The 21,393-nt window shown below is 45.2% G+C and overlaps 1 long non-coding RNA gene across 1 annotated transcript in view; it reads right to left on the reverse strand.

Annotated features, from left to right (window-relative positions):
• Window positions 1-1,717: 1,717 nt before the first annotated feature.
• Window positions 1,718-21,393, reverse strand: part of LOC141110033 (uncharacterized) — a 38,404-nt gene continuing 18,728 nt past the window's right edge. Inside the window, exon 2 of the long non-coding RNA XR_012236213.1 lies at window positions 1,718-1,881. This is a non-coding gene — a long non-coding RNA (uncharacterized lncRNA). The remainder of the gene's footprint in view (window positions 1,882-21,393) is intronic.

The following is a 21,393-nucleotide window of genomic DNA, read 5'->3' on the forward strand; positions in this document are numbered from 1 at the left end:
GGGAAAGAAGGGAAGAAAAAAGGAATGGGGGGAAGGAGAAAGAGGGAGGGAAAAGAAGGGAAGAAAAAAGGGGGGGAGGGAAACATCGATCCAATCAAAGAACTAACTCACCAGATAGATGGCATGTGGATGGTAAAGCACCCAGGGATAAGGAACAAGGCTCAAAACACAGCCGTGTATCAAGGAGAGATAAAGCTTTGTTTGTACAGAACAATATCCAATGGTCAGATGTGGCCGGTAAGCAGGTATCCTGCAGCCGTTAGGCTGAAAGAGGAAGGGGTGCTATCAAGATATGCAGAGAAATGGACCACCAGTCCACACCAGCAGCAACGGCCACATAACATGACAAAAAAACGGCAGCAAGTATCAAAACCCTCCCCGTTATAAGAGCATAGGCCACATTAACAACAGCCAAACACACCAGTCTTACCCCTTGGATGTCTTAACCCTTGGAGCAGCAGCGCTTCCACCACTAAACCTGCCCGCTCCCGACCATCAAAGGGGCTGGATGATGATAGGCTGGATGATGATATTTCAGTGTCCCGCTCCCGACCATCAAAGGGAGGGGGGAGGGGAGATATTTGCATCTCATCTCAGTGTTAGCCAATAATGCTTTGTCCTCACTTCAGCCCCTCCCTCTTCCCCTCCCACCCACCACATTTTGACTTCAGTGTTCCAGAAATAAGAAGCTAAAAATCAGTCGTCAACGTGCTAACTCCCATGTGAGGTTTTTTCTTTATGTTTACTTCAAGGAGGGGGGGGGGAGGAGGTTCTTCAGAAGCAGGGACAGCCATGTGTTCATACTTTTAGTGCAGGTGATGGAGGAAGAGGGGAACAGGACCAGTATTCTCTTATCAATTCACATTGTCATGTATTTACTCTGGCACTATATACCACCTAACTTGGCTCTGTATATCACCTAACCTGGCTCTGTATATCACCTAGCCTGGCTCTGTATATCACCTAGCCTGGCTCTGTATACCACCTATCCTGGCTCTGTATACCACCTATCCTGGCTCTGTATACCACCTAACCTGGCACTATATACCACATAACCTGGCACTATATACCACCTAACCTGGCTCTGTATACCACCTAACCTGGCTCTGTATAGCACCTAACCTGGCTCTGTATATCACCTAGCCTGGCTCTGTATACCACCTATCCTGGCTCTGTATACCACCTAACCTGGTACTGTATACCATCTAACCTGGCACTATATACCACATAACCTGGCACTATATACCTCCTAACCTGGCTCTGTATACCACCTAACCTGGCTCTGTATAGCACCTAACCTGGCTCTGTATATCCCCTAACCTGGCTCTGTATACCACCTAACCTGGCTCTGTATACCACCTAACCTGGCCAATGAGGCTGTAGCAATGTTCCTGCATGAGGTTAGCCCTCCCACTTCACTTGTTTTTGTGCTTGTTTGCAAAATTAAAGTGGGCCAGTCTGGATGAAGCCAAATTTTTGTCCCAGTCCATCCCTGGACACTGGCAAAGGCTAACCTCCATATGACCTCACCCCTAACCTTTATATCTCCAGTTCTGCTAGGGTCCTAGGAGTAATGAAAAGTGGGTGTGTCAGGGGCTACTCCAAAAAATGCCCCACAGCAACAATTATTGTTGTGGACTATCTCGGTAACCAGGGATTCAGACAAGGTAAATATAAAAGTATTAATTTATTGAAAAGAGAACTAGAATAAAAAACATTGAATACAGCAATACATGAAGTGGCTATTGCATACAGTTCCAGGTGATTCAAAGAGATAATAAACCCCACTGGTATATGGGGAAAAAATTGTAGGTCCACACGTAAATTCCTACATGTTTCGCGACAACAGTCACTTCTTCAGGAAGGGTTGACCATAAACATCTATAAAGAGATACAATCTTATAGTTATGTAGTCACAAATATTACGAACAGTAAAAAACAAGGGATGCAGTTTACATAATGTAATTCATCAGATAATGTAGGAGTGGTATAGTCAGGCATGGCTTACCAGTAGAAGCCCAAAAAAGGGCACCGGACGGCACAGTTTGAGGCACCCTAAACGGGTAATCCCCCCGTGGCGAACACGGGAAGCACTAAAAGGTGCAATAACTGAAATCACAATATATATATATATATATATATATATATATATATATATATACTGGTGTGTGATATATATACATGCTGGTGTGGGTCTATATAATCCATGAAAGGGGAGGGAGGGAAAAGGAGGAAGGGGAAAAAAGGGAAGGGGGGAAGGAAAAAGAGGGAGGGAAAAGAAGGGAAGAAAAAAGGGGGGGAGGGAAACATCAATCCAATCAAAGAGCTAACTCTCCAGATGGCATGTGGATGGTAAAGCACCCGGGGATAAGGAACAAGGCTCAAAACACAGTCGTGTATCAAGGAGAGATAAAGCTTGTTTGTACAGAACGATATCCAATGGTCAGATGTGGCCGGTAAGCAGGTATCCTGCAGCCGTTAGGCTGAAAGAGAAAGGGGTGCTATCAAGATATGCAGAGAAATGGACCACCAGTCCACACCAGCAGCAACGGCCACATAACATGACAAAAAAACGGCAGCAAGTATCAAAACCCTCCCTGTTATAAGAGCATAGGCCACATTAACAACAGCCAAACACACCAGTCTTACCCCTTGGATGTCTGTTTTGGAGCCTGTCCCCGGGTGGCAGCCAGCTGAATGAAGGCCGCCATCAGCATCCTTTAAAAAGCCTCCAACCTGGCCTACGTCGGCGCTCGACGTCACCGGGTCCATCCCGCCCACTGTACGTGCGCGGTATGCGCACACGCATGACCTTTACGAGGAAATGGCCACTGCGCGTGTGCACTGTGTGCATGTGCGTAACCCTCACACAAAGTCGGCCGGAGGCCGTCATCAAGGGAAAAAGGGGGGAGGGCAATCCAATGTTGGAAGCCACCTCCTAATGCAGAGATGCATGTCCGCCGCTAGGGGGAATGTAAAGCCTCAGGCTGCTGGGAATCCAATGGCAAAGCAAGCCTGACAACAAAGTTTATACAGAGAACATTGGTTGCCTGAAACGAATAGCGAGGCGATGTGTGTGCCGAAACAGCAACCGCAGCAAGAATTGCATCCCTGTCCAAGGCCCACACATATGCCAAGCAAATACATACATGTTATTAATAATAAGTTCCGGTTGTCTCCAGTCATAATATCATCACAAAGGATCACACATGATTTTAAATGGATCCTAAAATTAAATAAAGAGTATTTTTGGAATATGTGCTTAAACCCAAATGAAAATCAACATTTGTCATGGTTATCGGAAATACAGTTGGGGAGGGGGGGTGAAAGAAGAGGGGAAAAAGGGGGAGAAAAAGAAGGGGGGAAGGAGAAGGGGGAAAAAACAAAAAGGATTAGGAAATAAATGTGAGCAATAAGCGAACAGCAATAAGCAAGGGCCAGAGGAACAATAAACAGAGACCAGGAACAGAAATAAAGACAGGATCAAAAAACCGAGCAGTTCACAAATAAGATTTGTATGAGAGGGCTTCATTGAGGCCCGGTGGTATGAGGGCATTGAGACGCTAGATCCAGATAGTTTCACGCCTCAGGATCGCACAGTCTCAATGACCTCCCCGTGGGTCTTCTGGAACAACTTCCAGGAGCAGGAATTTGACAACTTCGGGTTGGAATCTATGGTATAAGCCTATACGGCGACCCACCGTAGTAAGTTTGTAATTAGAGTGATATAAATGATCTCCCATTCTTTGCCTTAATTCCCTAATGGTCTTGCCTACATAAAAAGCATTGCAGGCGCAGACTATTAGGTAAACAACTTCCCCCTGTGCTGCAGTTGGCATGTTGAGGGGGAGATAATGTTTCCCCATTGGGAAGAATGAAGGTTGTGCCTTCCTGAATCCATGGGCAACGTGAGCAATGGCCACATCGGAACATGGCTCGAGGACCCCTCATCTCCCGTGGATCCACCAGATAGTGGCTACTAGTAAGTCTGTCCCTCAGTGTAGTTGCTCTACGGAACACCAGTTCTGGGTTGGGCCTTACATATTTGCCTAAAACATGATGATCTGTTAGAAGATGCCAATGCTCAGACAGTAGTGTGCGTAATTGGTTGTGATGAATAGAGAATTTAGTGACTATATTGACTGGGACGATTCAACATGAGGGGAGCCATATAGCTAGGGATGAGCCGAACACCCCCCGGTTTCGCTGCAGAACATGCGAACGGACCCAAAGTTCGCGCAAACATTCGAACACCGTTAAAGTCTGTGGGACCCGAACGTGAAAAATCAAAAGTGCGAATTTTAAAGGCTAATATGCAAGTTATTGTCCTAAAAAGTGTTTGGGGACCCGGGTCCTGCCCCAGGGGACATGTATCAATGCAAAAAAAAGTTTTAAAAATGTCCGTTTTTTTCGGGAGCAGTGATTTTAATAATGCTTAACCACTTCAGCCCCGGAAAGATTTACCCCCTTCCTGACCAAAGCACTTTTTACAATTTGGCACTGCGTCGATTTAACTGCTAATTGCACGGTCATGCAATGCTGCACCCAAACTAAATTTGCGTCCTTTTCTTCCCACAAATAGAGCTTTCTTTTGATGGTATTTGATCACCTCTGTGGTTTTTATTTTTTGTGCTCTAAACGGAAAAAGACCAAAAGTTTTGAAAAAAAAATATATTTTCTAATTTTTGTTATAAAAAAAATCCAATAAACTCAATTTTAGTCATAGATTTAGGCCAAAATGTATTCAGCCACATGACATTGGTTAAAAAAATGTCAATAAGCGTATATTTATTGAACTAGGATACATTTTCTGGAATTTAGCTTTTAGTTTATGACTGCCTATGTCATTTCTTGAGGTGCTTGAGGTGCTAAAATGGCAGGGCAGTACAAACCCCCCCAAATGACCCCATTTTGGAAAGTAGACACCCCAGGGAAATTGCTGAGGGGCATATTGAGCCCATTAAATATTACATTTTTTTGTCCCAAGTGATTGAATAATGATAAAAAAAAATTAAAAATTACTAAAAGTTGTCACTAAGCCCGGTTTCACACATGTGCGGTGCGAATTGAAGCTCAGGTTTCACTGGGGAGATAAAAATCTCCTGTTCAAAGGAATCACTGCGTTTTAGCTCAGGATCAGTGAGCAGGGAGAGGGGGAGGGAGAGGGGGAGGAGAGGGGGAGGTGTAGTGAGAAGAAGTAGAAAATCCATGTTCAGAACGCAATACATCTGCGAAGCAGATGCGTTCCCATCGAAGATAAGGGGCCCGTAATTCACACCGCAATGCCCAGAAAATGCACATGTTTTTGTGCAATGCGCAGTGCGAATGCAACGCACATATGTGAACCAGATGCATTCATATGAATGTATTTTAAAATGTCCTGCGAATTAGATGCGGTGTAAGCCGCATCTAATTCACATAGGTGTGAACCCGGGCTAAATGATATATTGCTCACACATGCCATGGTTATTTGTAAAATTGCACCCCAAAATACATTTAGCTACTTCTCCTGAGTAAGGGGATACCACATGTGTGGGACTTTTTGGGAGCCTAGCCGTGTACGGGGCCCGAAAACCAAGCACCGCCTTCAGGATTTCTAAGGGCGTAAATTTTTGATTTCGCTCCTCACTACCTATCACAGTTTTGAAGGCCATAAAATGCCAAGATGGCACAACCCCCCCCCCCAAATGACCCCATTTTGGAAAGTAGACACCTCAAGCTATTTGATGAGAGGCATGTTGAGTCCATGGAATATTTTATATTTTGCCACAAGTTGCGGGAAAATGACAAACTTTTTTTTTTTGCACAAAGTTGTCACTAAATGATATATTGCTCACACAGGCCATGGGCATATGTGGAATTGCACCCCAAAATACATTCTGATGATTCTCCTGAGTACGGGGATACCACATGTGTGGGACTTTTTGGGAGCGTAGCTGCGTACGGGGCCCCGAAAACCAAGCACCTCCTTCAGGATTTCTAAGGGCGTAAAGTTTTGATTTCACTCCTCACTACCTATCACAGTTTTGAAGGTCATACAATGCCCAGATGGCACAACCCCCCCCCAATGACCCCATTTTGGAAAGTAGACACCCCAAGCTATTTGCTGAGAGGCATGTTGAGTCCATGGAATATTTTATATTTTGACACAAGTTGCGGGAAAGTGACACTTTTTTTTTTTTTTTTGCACAAAGCTGTCACTAAATGATATATTGCTCAAACATGCCATGGGCATATGTGGAATTACACCCCAAAATACATTCTTCTGCTTCTCCTGTGTACGGGGATGCAACATGTGTGGGACTTTTTGGGAGCCTAGCTGCATACGGGGCCCCGAAAACCAATCACAGCCTTCAGGATTTCTAAGGGCGTCAATTTTTGATTCACTCCCCACTACCTATCACAGTTTCGAAGGCCATAAAATGCTAAGATAGCACAACCCCCCCCAAATGACCCCATTTTGGAAAGTAGACACCCCAAGCTATTTGCTGAGAGGCATGGTGAGCATTTTGCAGCTCTCATTTGTTTTTGAAAATGAAGAAAGACAAGAAATTTTTTTTTTCTTTTTTCAATTTTCAGAACTTTGTGACAAAAAGTGAGGTCTGCAAAATACTCACTATACCTCTCAGCAAATAGCTTGGGGTGTCTACTTTCCAAAATGGGGTCATTGGGGGAGGGGGGGGGGGGTTGTGCCACCTGGGCATTCCATGGCCTCTGAAACTGTGATAGGCAGTGAAGAGTGAAATCAAAAATTTACGCCCTTAGAAAGCCTGAAGGCGGTGCTTGGTTTCGGGGCCCCGTGCGTGGCTAGGCTCCCAAAAAGTCTCACACATCCCCGTTCTAAGGAGAAGCAACAGAATGTATTTTGGGTTGTAATTTCACATATTCCCATGGCATGTTTGAGCAATATATCATTTAGTGACAACTTTGTGCAAAAAAATAAATAAATAAATAAATAATTTGTCTTTTTCCCGCAACTTGTGTCACAATATAAAATATTCCATGGACTCGATATTCCTCTCAGCAAATAGCTTGGGGTGTCTACTTTCCAAAATGGGGTCATTTGGGGGGGGGGGGGAGGTTTGAACTGTCATGGCATTTTATGCGCAACTTTCAGAAGCTTATGTCACACATCACCCACTCTTCTAACCACTTGAAGACAAAGCCCTTTCTGACACTTTTTGTTTACATGAAGACATTTTTTTTTGCAAGAAAATTACTTTGAACCCCCAAACATTATATATTTTTTTTAAAGCAGATTAAAATGGTGGGTGTTTAATTTTTTTTTTTCACACAGTATTTGCGCAGCGATTTTTCAAACACATTTAAAAAAAAAAAAACACACTTTTTTAAATTTTAATGCACTAAAACACACTATATTGCCCAAATGTTTGATGAAATAAAAAAGATTATCTTAGGCTGAGTACATGGATACCAAACACGACATGCTTTAAAATTGCGCACAAACGTGCAGTGGCGACAAACTAAATACATTTTTAAAAGCCTTTAAAAGCCTTTACATGTTACCACTGTAGATTTACAGAGGAGATCTACTGCTAAAATTACTGCCCTCGATCTGACCTTCGTGGTGATACCTCACATGCATGGTGCAATTGCTGTTTACATTTGACGCCAGACCGACGCATGCGTTCGCCTTTGCGCGAGAGCAGGGGGGGGCAGAGGTGCTTTTTTTTGTTATTATAATTTTTTTGCTTTTTTATCTTATTTTTAAACTGTTCCTTTAATTTTTTTTTAATCATTTTTATTGTTATCTCAGGGAATGTAAATATTCCCTATGATAGCAATAGGTAGTGACAGGTACTCTATTTTGAAAAAATTGGGGTCTATTAGACCCTAGATCTCTCCTCTGCCCTCAAAGCATCTGACCACACCAAGATCGGTGTGATAAAATGCTTTCCCAATTTCCCAATGGCGCTGTTTACATCTAAGTCATGAAATGCTCGTAGCTTCCGGTTTCTTAGGCCATAGAGATGTTTGGAGCCATTCTGATCTCTGATCAGCTCTATGGTCAGCTGGCTGAATCACCGGCTGCATTCTCAGGTTCCCTGTTGGGACAGGAGAGCCAGAGAAAAACATGGAAGACGGTGGGGGGGGCATTCCCTCCCACTGCTTGTAAAAGCAGTCTAGAGGCTAAATAGCCACTAGGATTGCCTTTACATGAAAGACTGCTGGCTGAAAAGAATGATACCAAGATGATACCTAAACCTGCAGGCATCATTCTGGTATAACCATTCAAAGTCCAGCAACATACCAGTACGTTGCTGGTCCTTGTTGGGCATATATTGTAAACTTTTTTTTCTTGCAGCCTGTGAGCTGAACGAAAAAAAGAGATTGATTGGTGGGTATGCCCACCATTAGAATAGCTCCCACTGCTAATGATGGGCATACATGCACCGTTTATATATACCGAAGCATGGGGGCATCCGCCCCAACAGATAGGAGCAAATTGCTCCTCCGCCCCTGCTGCCCCCATGCTTCGGCACATATGCTCTTTTTTTAACTGTGGTGGTGAAATCACCTCCGACAGCGCTGGAGTCACGGCTTTATGTATCGTGGGAGCAAACGCTGTTGCTGTCAAGATAAATAAATCCCCTCTGCAGCTGAATGGCGTACCTGAAAACAAAAAAATGGTTAACAATAAAACACAGTAAACAGTAAAGTATAAAAAAATTGCATACCTATAAAGCAAACATGATAAAACATAATAACAATAAAACATTGCAGAATAGAATACAGTAAAAAAGAGCAGAACAACAGAGAGAGAATAGAGAGAGAACAATAAAACGACAACTATTTTTTTTTTTTTAACTTTTTTTTTTTACACTTTATTTGTGTTTTTTTTTTTCTCTGTAACTTTTGTAACTGTAACCGGTTCCAGATTCAGGTCTCTCAAAATGCGATCCGCACTTGCTGCAGACACGACATCTTTTTTGGGGGGCTCGTTGGGTAGGGGTACTCGGGAGGACATAAAGAAAATGCCTCTCATGCAGCCGGTTTACTGCATTTGGTTGGGGAAAGTGAGGTGGAGTACTGTCTGGAAACAGAAGGGCTCTGACAATCTCTTCCTGGAATTTAAGGAAGGATCCAGTCCGTCTTGAAGCTCTGTATAGCACATAAGCGTTCAGCAAAGCCAATTGAAATAAATAAACAGACACTTTCTTGTATCAGCATCTGGCCTTACGGCAATTAGGTACGGCGCCAACAACTGGCGCCGTTCCTAATTGTTGAGGTCCACCCCTCCCATATTTTGGTTATATTCGTGGACACAGGGGTTTCTCCACAACACCAGTCACCGTAGTAATTTGGACAGTCCTGTCTGCATGAAGGGAGGTAAGAACGAAAACATTCTTATTATCCCTCCACTTCATAGTGAGCAAATTATTACACTGCAAGTAGGCTCTCTCCCCCAGCCTAAGACGGGAATCTACAAGCCGCTGGGGAAAGCCCCGGCGATTAGGTCGCACGGTGCCAATTTGATGATCAAACAAGTGACTAAAAAGTGGCATGCTCGTGTAATAATTGTCCACATATAAGTGGCACCCCTTTCCGAATAAGGGTGACACCAAGTCCCACACAATCTTGCCAGCGCTTCCTATGTAGTCAGGGCAGTTTGTCAGCTCTACGTGACTATCTTTTCCCTCGTAAACCATAAAACTACATGTATAGCCTGTGGCCCTGTCACAGAGCTTATACATCTTGACCCCGTATCTGGCACGCTTGCTGGGAAGGTATTGTTTGAATGACAAGCGGCCAGAAAACGTAATCAGGGACTCATCAACGCAGGGACTCATCAACACAAGTAAACAAGTCTCCAAAACATTGGTTGAAGTGGTTTATGAGGGTCCAAATTTTGTAGAGCCGATCGTATCCAGGGTCTTCACAGCACGACAGAGGACGACAGAGTTCATTGTCATTGAAGTGCATGAACCGCAAGATCTGCTCATATCGTGCCCTGGTCATGGAGGCAGAGAACAAGGGCATATGGTGAATTTGGTCAGTGGACCAATATGACCGCAACTCACTCTTTTTAGTTATGCCCATGTTGAGGGAAAGTCCCAGAAAGGGCTTAAATTCGGAGACCGTAATTGGTCTCCAATCTCTGGCAAGGGAGGACTGGGGAATAGTGGCGATGTGTTGACCAGCCTACAAATTGCTTTGGTCCACGATAGATCTATAGAGATTTTCGGTGAAAAACAGTGAATAAAAATCAAGTGACGTAAAATCAACTGTTTCCACCTGAATGCCGGGTTGGCCAGTGAATGGGGGAAGTACGGGTGCTGCAGAAGTGGTGGGTTCCCAATTAGGATTGGCGAATGCCGCAGGAAGGGCACTATGGGCACGATGGGCCTGTGTTTGTCTTCATGGTGGCAGCGGGACACTACTTGTGCTTGCCAACTCACCAGCTTGAACTGCACTTATGGGACTTGCCACGTTACCACGTGTTACTGCAGTGCTGGATGTACGACCAGGGTGTACTAGGCCGCTGGTGCTTGCCAGTTCACCAGAAGGAATAGCGGCGCTAGTACTGCTCTGCTCCATACGAGGGACCTGCGGTTCTTGCACATCAACGACAGAAGAAGAAGTTCAGGGTCTGGTACGCCTGACCTTGGCAGGGACCACAACTCCGTCGTCAGAGCTATCTGTCATGGAGCCACTGTCGTCTACAGGATCGTATTCTGAGCCTGAATCTGACAGATGAGTGACTTCCTCTTCACTATCTGTCATGCTCAGAAACGTTACATAGTTACATAGTTACATAGTAGGTGAGGTTGAAAAAAGACACAAGTCCATCAAGTCCAACCTATGTGTGTGATTATGTGTCAGTATTACATTATATATCCCTGTATGTTGCGGTCATTCAGGTGCTTATCTAATAGTTTCTTGAAGCTATCAATGCTCCCCGCTGAGAACACTGCCTGTGGAAGGGAATTCCACATCCTTGCCGCTCTTACAGTAAAGAACCCTCTACGTAGTTTAAGGTTAAACCTCTTTTCTTCTAATTTTAATGAGTGGCCACGAGTCTTGTTAAACTCTCTTCTGCGAAAAAGTTTTATCCCTATTGTGGGATCACCAGTACGGTATTTGTATATTGAAATCATATCCCCTCTCAAGCTCGCAACCTTTCCTCATAACTAAGATCCTCCAGACCCTTTATTAGCTTTGTTGCCCTTCTTTGTACTCGCTCCATTTCCAGTACATCCTTCCTGAGGACTGGTGCTCAAAACTGGACAGCATACTCCAGGTGCGGCCGGACCAGAGCCTTGTAGAGTGGGAGAATTATCGTTTTATCTCTGGAGTTGATCCCCTTTTTAATGCATGCCAATATTCTGTTTGCTTCGTGAGCAGCAGCTTGGCATTGCATGCCATTGCTGAGCCTATCATCTACTAGGACCCCCAGGTCCTTTTCCATCCTAGATTCCCCCAGAGGTTCTCCCCCCAGTGTATAGATTGCATTCATATTTTTGCCACCCAAATGCATTATTTTACATTTTTCTACATTGAACCTCATTTGCCATGTAGCCGCCCACCCCATTAATTTGTTCAGGTCTTTTTGCAAGGTTTCCACATCCTGCGGAGAAGTTATTGCCCTGCTTAGCTTAGTATCGTCTGCAAATACAGAGATTGAACTGTTTATCCCATCCTCCAGGTCATTTATGAACAAATTAAATAGGATTGGTCCCAGCACAGAACCCTGGGGAACCCCACTACCCACCCCTGACCATTCCGAGTACTCCCCATTTATCACCACCCTCTGATCTCGCCCTTGTAGCCAGTTTTCAATCCATGTACTCACCCTATGGTCCATGCCAACGGACCTTATTTTGTACAGTAAACGTTTATGGGGAACTGTGTCGAATGCTTTTGCAAAATCCAGATACACCACGTCTACGGGCCTTCCTTTATCTAGATGGCAACTCACCTCCTCATAGAAAGTTAATAGATTGGTTTGGCAAGAACGATTCTTCATGAATCCATGCTGATTACTGCTAATGATACCGTTCTTATTACTAAAATCTTGTATATAGTCCCTTATCATCCCCTCCAAGAATTTATATACTATTGATGTTAGGCTAACTGGTCTGTAATTCCCAGGGATGTATTTTGGGCCCTTTTTAAATATTGGTGCTACATCGGCTTTTCTCCAATCAGCTGGTACCATTCCAGTCAGTAGACTATCTGTAAAAATTAGGAACAACGGTCTGGCAATCACTTGACTGAGTTCCCTAAGTACCCTCGGATGCAAGCCATCTGGTCCCGGTGATTTATTAATGTTAAGTTTCTCAAGTCTAATTTTAATTCTGTCCTCTGTTAACCATGGAGGTGCTTCCTGTTTTGTGTCATGAGGATAAACACTGCAGTTTTGGTTACTGAAGCCCCCCGATTCACTCGTAAAGACTGAGGAGAAGAATAAATTCAATAGCTTCGCCATCTCCCCATCCTTTGTAACCAGATGTCCTTCCTCATTCTTTATGGGGCCAATATGGTCTGTCCTCCCTTTTTTACTGTTTACATACTTAAAGAATTTCTTTAGATTTTTTTTGCTCTCCTCTGCTATGTGTCTTTCATGTTCTATCTTAGCTGTCCTAATTGCACCCTTACATTTCTTGTTGCATTCTTTATAAAGTCTGAATGCTGAGGATGATCCCTCAACCTTGTATTTTTTGAAGGCCTTCTCCTTTGCTTTTATATGCATTTTTACATTGGAGTTAAGCCATCCAGGACTTTTGTTCGCTCTTTTAAATTTATTACCCAATGGGATACATTGGCTAATGCCCTTATTTAATATGCTCTTAAAGCAAACCCATCTCTCCACCGTATTCTTTGTTCCTAATATTTTATCCCAATTTATGCCTTTTAGCAAGGTTTGTAGTTTAGGGAAGTTGGCTCTTTTGAAATTCAGTGTCTTTGTATTCCCTTTATGTTTCCTATTTGTGTGATTTATACTGAAACGAATTGACCTGTGATCGCTGTTACCTAAATTGCCCCGTATTTCCACATCCGTGATCAGGTCTGTATTGTTGGTAATCAGTAGATCCAGTAATGTTTTATTTCTAGTTAGTGCGTCTACCATCTGACCCATAAAATTGTCCTGCAAGACATTAAGGAACTGGCGAGCCTTAAATGAATGCGCGGTTCCCTCTGCCCAGTCTATGTCTGGATAATTAAAATCCCCCATTATGATAACACTTCCCATCCTTGCTGCTAATCCAAATTGTGATAGGAGATCTGTCTCCACTTCCTCCCTCAGGTTAGGGGGCCTATAGCATACTCCCAGTATTATTTTCCCCTTAGCTTCATCCCTTTGGAGCTCTACCCATAAGGATTCCACCTCCTCTCTAGCTCCCTCAGTGATGTCATCTCTCACATTCACTTGTACATTATTCTTGATATATAGGCATACCCCTCCCCCTTTTTTACCCTCTCTATCCTTGCGGTATAGGGTATACCCTTGAATGTTTGCCAGCCAATTATGAGAGCTGTTGAACCAGGTCTCTGAAATTCCCACAAAATCCAAATCCTCCTCGTACAACAGTATCTCTAGTTCACCCATCTTGTCCGCCATGCTCCTGGCATTGGTGAACATGCCACATAGTTTAGACCGGTCGCATATTGTCCTCGTATTGGGTGTTTCTAGATTGCAACTAGGACTTGCTACTATACTCACCTTGTGTTTTTGTGCTTTGGTTAACCTACCACTAATGCTCCAAATACTACCCTCTGGAATATCTTCCACGATGGCTATCTCTGCCTCTGGACCCCCCCCCCCCCCATCGCCTAGTTTAAAAACCCCTCTAACTTTTTGGCCATCTTCATTCCCAGCAGATCTGTACCCTCCTCATTTAGGTGCAGTCCGTCCCTTCTATAGTACTGGTTACGGACGGAGAAGTCGGCCCCGTCCTCCAGGAACCCAAACCCCTCCTTACTACACCAGCTCTTCAGCCACTTGTTTACTTCCCTAATCTCCCTCTGCCTTTCTGGTGTGGCTCGATGTACCGGTAATATTCCTGAGAATACTACCTTGGAGGTCCTTTTCCTCAATTTAGCTCCTAAGTCCCTAAAATCGTTCTTTAGGACACTCCATCTGCCTCTGACTTTGTCATTGGTGCCAACGTGCACCATGACAGCCGGGTCTTCCCCAGCCCCTCCCAGTAATCTGTCCACAAGATCCGTGATGTGCCGAATCCGAGCGCCCGGTAGACAACATACTGTTCGGCGCTTCAGGTCTTGGTTACAGATTGCCCTCTCTGTCCTTCTAAGAATTGAGTCCCCTACCACCAGAATCTGTCTTTCCTTGCCCTTTGCTGCCCCCCCACTCTCACTGGAGGAGTTCTTCCCCCGGCAGCTAGGAGAGTCCCTCAGCTCCAGCAGTGCTGGTCCCTGACTGGTTTCACCAATGTCACTCAATGGAGCGTACTTATTGGGATGCTCCAGTCCTGGATCGGCCTCCCTGGCACTTCCCCCTCTACCTCTCCTGACTGTCACCCATCTACTCTTTTCTAGTGCCTGCACCTCTTTGTCTCCACCCGCCTCTGTGCTGGCCCCTGCCGGCACCTGCCGTGTACATTCCTGGCTCTCCTTTAGTATGGAGGGACTTCTCAGTGCTGACAGTTGCTTCCCCAGATTCAGAACCTGGGCTTCCAGTGAAACAATGTGCTTACATTTTGCACAGCAGTATTCGCCCTTGATCGGATGATCAAGGAACGCAAACATGCAGCAAGATGTACAAAGAGTCGCCTCTCCACACCCGCCGGGCATCGTACCTATTAAATTTAGTGAGGATTGGGGATTTTACCCTGTTCAAATTACCTAACAGCTAGCTTCCTGGCACTAATACTCAAGACAATACACAGGTACTCACAGACCTACGTGCACTCGCAATACACAAGTATACAGTACACAATACACAAGTACTAACGATCCGCACACAATACTCAGACAACACTCAAGTACTTACACTACACAGGTACTATGACCCCTGTTATAACCTCCTATTTTAAACTCTGGTTTTTAACTCACCACTTAGACCAGTTCCACTTACACAGAGTTCCAGCAGGCTCACAATGAGCAGCCTCTTCACTAGTGTACCTTTGATTTGCCATTTTGGGCTCTAAATTTAGTGATACACTAGTGAAACTCACAGGTAAAAAAGCTCCTGACTGTTAGCGACTGTATCAAAATGCTACCTAAAAAACTGTTAGCGATCGCAGGGATCAGGCCTGACTCTGCGAATGCTGCAGTTATATGTGTTTAGTGTTTTGTAAGTGACAGTGATCGATCGATACTGTACTTGGGTGGGCTGGGCAAGGCTGGGCCGAGGGGCAAAACGCAGGTGCTAGCAGGTATCTGGGCTGATCCCGCTAACACTGTATTTTTGGGAACCCTAAACTGCTGGGGACGCTAGTATAGATCTGATCAGATCAGATATTGATCCGTTCAGATACTATACCACTAAGGGAGTTGTATGCTGCATGCGAGGGTGTTAGCGGTACTGGCGCTAACCTGATGCTGCCTGGGGTGACGTGGACCCTATCTGACCATAAAACCTAACTTATATCACCGCCGGGCGATCAGGGGGTTAAACCTTTATTAGGTAATAAACGGCGGGTGCCCTGAAACTATAAAACACAAATTAACTAACCAGCGTCACCCGTAACAGTTATACGGTGATCACTGGTGAAAGGGTTAACTAGGGGGCAATCAGGGGGTTAAAACCTTTATTAGGTAGTATATGGGGGTCCCTGACGCTATAAAACGCTGGCGGCGAACCTAAATACTTACCTCCCTAACTAGTGTCACCTGTGACACTAATACAGCGATCAGAAAAATGATCGCTTAGTGACACTGGCGACAAGGGGTGATCACGGGGTTAAACCTTTATTAGTGGGGGTTAGGGGGGTTATCCTAGACCTAAAGGGGGCTAACACTAACTGCCCTACCACTTATAACTGTCACAAACTGACACCAATGCAATAATCAGTAATAAAAAATGCTATTGATTTCACTGTGACAGGGGGTACAGGGGGGTGATGGGGGGTGAAAAGTATGCCTAGAGTGTTCTACTGTACGTGTGGTGTTGGTGCACTTACTTGGATGTCTTCCCTCCTCGGCGCCAGAACGCAAAAGACCGACTCAAGGAGAGATGACATCACTTCCTCTGCCGCTGTTTACATTACAGAGGCAGAGGAAGATTGTCATTCGTTGGGAGCGATCGCGAGGGGGTGGCCACGAATGAGTGGCCTCCCCCACAGCATTGATTGCTCCCCTAACGATGCCGACCGCCTCGGGCACCGGGGGGGAGGGGGGCTATGCGCCCCCTGCCCGCGGGAGGCAGATCACGTACCAGGTACGTGATTTTGCCTGCCCGTGCCATTCTGCCGCAGTATATCTGCGTTAGGCAGTCAGCAAGTAGTTAAAGTGAAAAAATAAAAGTGAAATATTCCTTTAAATATCGTACCTGGGGGGGGTGACTATAGTATGCCTGTAAAGTGGCTTGTGTTTCTCGTGTTTAGAACAGTCCCTGCACAAAATGACATTTATAAAGGAATAAAAGTAATTTAAAACTGCTTGTGGCTGTAATATAATGTCGGGTCCCAGCAATATGGATGAAAATTATTGAGAAAAACGGAATGGGTACCCCCCCCCCAGCCCATTACCAGCCCTTTGGGTCTTGTATGAATATTAAGGGGAACCCCGCACCCAAATTAAAAAAGAAAACTCTGAACAGCAGTATACAGGCGATCCAAACAGGACAGGGACTGTAGGTTTGTTCTTAAGTTGAATCTGTATGTAATTTGGAACAGGTACATTTTGTAAGTGTAGCTCCAGCCAAAAAATCAATTTTTAAGCTTTTTTTATAACATAAGGAAGGGTTATCACCCCTGTAACATTTATTTGTTTTGCTGTCTGGACCCCTGTTCAGAAGATTTCACCTCACTTTCTGTCCCAGTGACAATTGGATTTTGAAAATTTGGGGTTATTAGGGAAACAAGGATTGGTGATAAAGCATCAGTGGAGACACATTTTTCCCATATTAACTCTTACAGGAGAGAATTTCCCTTCCTAGGGGTAGATTTCCTCTCACTTCCTGTTGTCTCCCTTCCGTTTGTAAGTAGGAGGCGTTTGTAAGTCGGATGTTTGAAAGTAGGGGACCACCTGTATATACTATACTGCCTGCCCTATTTACTCTGCAGAAAATTGGGCCTTAGGTGTTGGTGGTACCAAAACAGTTATTCTTGGTGGGCGCTGGAATGGGCCCTCCTGTGAAATATTATATCAACAGTTGTAATTACATGCCCCTGTTGAACAGGGGCAGAAAAATTTGGGCCTTTGGTGGTGGTGTGGTGGTGGTGCCACAACACTGTAAGCCCTCACAGTTACTCTTGGTGGGCACAGGAATGGGCCCTGCTGTGAAATATTAGATCAAAAATTGTAATTACACGCCCCTGTTAAACAGGGGCAGAAAAATTGGATCTTAGGCAGTGGTGGTGGTGGTGCCACAACACTGTAACCCCTCACAGATTCTGTTGTTGAGCGCAGGAACAAGCCCTGCTGTGAAAAATTAGAGAAAATATTGTAATTACATGCCCCTGTTAAACAGGGGCAGAAAAATTGGGCCTTATGCACTGGTGGTGGCGCCACAACACTGCAACCCCTCACGGATTCTCTAGTTGAGCGCAGGAACGAGCCCTGCTGCAAAATGTTACAGCAAAAATTGTAATTACACGTCCCTGTTAAACAGGGGCAGAAAAATCCTCCTCGTACAACAGTATCTCTAGTTCACCCATCTTGTCCGCCATGCTCCTGGCATTGGTGAACATGCCACATAGTTTAGACCGGTCGCATATTGTCCTCGTATTGGGTGTTTCTAGATTGCAACTAGGACTTGCTACTATACTCACCTTGTGTTTTTGTGCTTTGGTTAACCTACCACTAATGCTCCAAATACTACCCTCTGGAATATCTTCCACGATGGCTATCTCTGCCTCTGGACCCCCCCCCCCATCGCCTAGTTTAAAAACCCCTCTAACTTTTTGGCCATCTTCATTCCCAGCAGATCTGTACCCTCCTCATTTAGGTGCAGTCCGTCCCTTCTATAGTACTGGTTACGGACGGAGAAGTCGGCCCCGTCCTCCAGGAACCCAAACCCCTCCTTACTACACCAGCTCTTCAGCCACTTGTTTACTTCCCTAATCTCCCTCTGCCTTTCTGGTGTGGCTCGATGTACCGGTAATATTCCTGAGAATACTACCTTGGAGGTCCTTTTCCTCAATTTAGCTCCTAAGTCCCTAAAATCGTTCTTTAGGACACTCCATCTGCCTCTGACTTTGTCATTGGTGCCAACGTGCACCATGACAGCCGGGTCTTCCCCAGCCCCTCCCAGTAATCTGTCCACAAGATCCGTGATGTGCCGAATCCGAGCGCCCGGTAGACAACATACTGTTCGGCGCTTCAGGTCTTGGTTACAGATTGCCCTCTCTGTCCTTCTAAGAATTGAGTCCCCTACCACCAGAATCTGTCTTTCCTTGCCCTTTGCTGCCCCCCCACTCTCACTGGAGGAGTTCTTCCCCCGGCAGCTAGGAGAGTCCCTCAGCTCCAGCAGTGCTGGTCCCTGACTGGTTTCACCAATGTCACTCAATGGAGCGTACTTATTGGGATGCTCCAGTCCTGGATCGGCCTCCCTGGCACTTCCCCCTCTACCTCTCCTGACTGTCACCCATCTACTCTTTTCTAGTGCCTGCACCTCTTTGTCTCCACCCGCCTCTGTGCTGGCCCCTGCCGGCACCTGCCGTGTACATTCCTGGCTCTCCTTTAGTATGGAGGGACTTCTCAGTGCTGACAGTTGCTTCCCCAGATTCAGAACCTGGGCTTCCAGTGAAACAATGTGCTTACATTTTGCACAGCAGTATTCGCCCTTGATCGGATGATCAAGGAACGCAAACATGCAGCAAGATGTACAAAGAGTCGCCTCTCCACACCCGCCGGGCATCGTACCTATTAAATTTAGTGAGGATTGGGGATTTTACCCTGTTCAAATTACCTAACAGCTAGCTTCCTGGCACTAATACTCAAGACAATACACAGGTACTCACAGACCTACGTGCACTTGCAATACACAAGTATACAGTACACAATACACAAGTACTAACGATCCGCACACAATACTCAGACAACACTCAAGTACTTACACTACACAGGTACTATGACCCCTGTTATAACCTCCTATTTTAAACTCTGGTTTTTAACTCACCACTTAGACCAGTTCCACTTACACAGAGTTCCAGCAGGCTCACAATGAGCAGCCTCTTCACTAGTGTACCTTTGATTTGCCATTTTGGGCTCTAAATTTAGTGTTACACTAGTGAAACTCACAGGTAAAAAAGCTCCTGACTGTTAGCGACTGTATCAAAATGCTACCAAAAAAACTGTTAGCGATCGCAGGGATCAGGCCTGACTCTGCGAATGCTGCAGTTATATGTGTTTAGTGTTTTGTAAGTGACAGTGATCGATCGATACTGTACTTGGGTGGGCTGGGCAAGGCTGGGCCGAGGGGCAAAACGCAGGTGCTAGCAGGTATCTGGGCTGATCCCGCTAACACTGTATTTTTGGGAACCCTAAACTGCTGGGGACGCTAGTATAGATCTGATCAGATCAGATATTGATCCGTTCAGATACTATACCACTAAGGGAGTTGTATGCTGCATGCGAGGGTGTTAGCGGTACTGGCGCTAACCTGATGCTGCCTGGGGTGACGTGGACCCTATCTGACCATAAAACCTAACTTATATCACCGCCGGGCGATCAGGGGGTTAAACCTTTATTAGGTAATAAACGGCGGGTGCCCTGAAACTATAAAACACAAATTAACTAACCAGCGTCACCCGTAACAGTTATACGGTGATCACTGGTGAAAGGGTTAACTAGGGGGCAATCAGGGGGTTAAAACCTTTATTAGGTAGTATATGGGGGTCCCTGACGCTATAAAACGCTGGCGGCGAACCTAAATACTTACCTCCCTAACTAGTGTCACCTGTGACACTAATACAGCGATCAGAAAAATGATCGCTTAGTGACACTGGCGACAAGGGGTGATCACGGGGTTAAACCTTTATTAGTGGGGGTTAGGGGGGTTATCCTAGACCTAAAGGGGGCTAACACTAACTGCCCTACCACTTATAACTGTCACAAACTGACACCAATGCAATAATCAGTAATAAAAAATGCTATTGATTTCACTGTGACAGGGGGTACAGGGGGGTGATGGGGGGTGAAAAGTATGCCTAGAGTGTTCTACTGTACGTGTGGTGTTGGTGCACTTACTTGGATGTCTTCCCTCCTCGGCGCCAGAACGCAAAAGACCGACTCAAGGAGAGATGACATCACTTCCTCTGCCGCTGTTTACATTACAGAGGCAGAGGAAGATTGTCATTCGTTGGGAGCGATCGCGAGGGGGTGGCCACGAATGAGTGGCCTCCCCCACAGCATTGATTGCTCCCCTAACGATGCCGACCGCCTCGGGCACCGGGGGGGAGGGGGGCTATGCGCCCCCTGCCCGCGGGAGGCAGATCACATACCAGGTACGTGATTTTGCCTACCCGTGCCATTCTGCCGCAGTATATCTGCGTTAGGCAGTCAGCAAGTAGTTAAAGTGAAAAAATAAAAGTGAAATATTCCTTTAAATATCGTACCTGGGGGGGGTGACTATAGTATGCCTGTAAAGTGGCTTGTGTTTCTCGTGTTTAGAACAGTCCCTGCACAAAATGACATTTATAAAGGAATAAAAGTAATTTAAAACTGCTTGTGGCTGTAATATAATGTCGGGTCCCAGCAATATGGATGAAAATTATTGAGAAAAACGGAATGGGTACCCCCCCCCCAGCCCATTACCAGCCCTTTGGGTCTTGTATGAATATTAAGGGGAACCCCGCACCCAAATTAAAAAAGAAAACTCTGAACAGCAGTATACAGGCGATCCAAACAGGACAGGGACTGTAGGTTTGTTCTTAAGTTGAATCTGTATGTAATTTGGAACAGGTACATTTTGTAAGTGTAGCTCCAGCCAAAAAATCAATTTTTAAGCTTTTTTTATAACATAAGGAAGGGTTATCACCCCTGTAACATTTATTTGTTTTGCTGTCTGGACCCCTGTTCAGAAGATTTCACCTCACTTTCTGTCCCAGTGACAATTGGATTTTGAAAATTTGGGGTTATTAGGGAAACAAGGATTGGTGATAAAGCATCAGTGGAGACACATTTTTCCCATATTAACTCTTACAGGAGAGAATTTCCCTTCCTAGGGGTAGATTTCCTCTCACTTCCTGTTGTCTCCCTTCCGTTTGTAAGTAGGAGGCGTTTGTAAGTCGGATGTTTGAA

The sequence above is a fragment of the Aquarana catesbeiana genome, linkage group LG10 (genome assembly GCF_042186555.1).
Source record: "Aquarana catesbeiana isolate 2022-GZ linkage group LG10, ASM4218655v1, whole genome shotgun sequence".
Classification (NCBI taxonomy): Eukaryota; Metazoa; Chordata; class Amphibia; order Anura; family Ranidae; genus Aquarana; species Aquarana catesbeiana.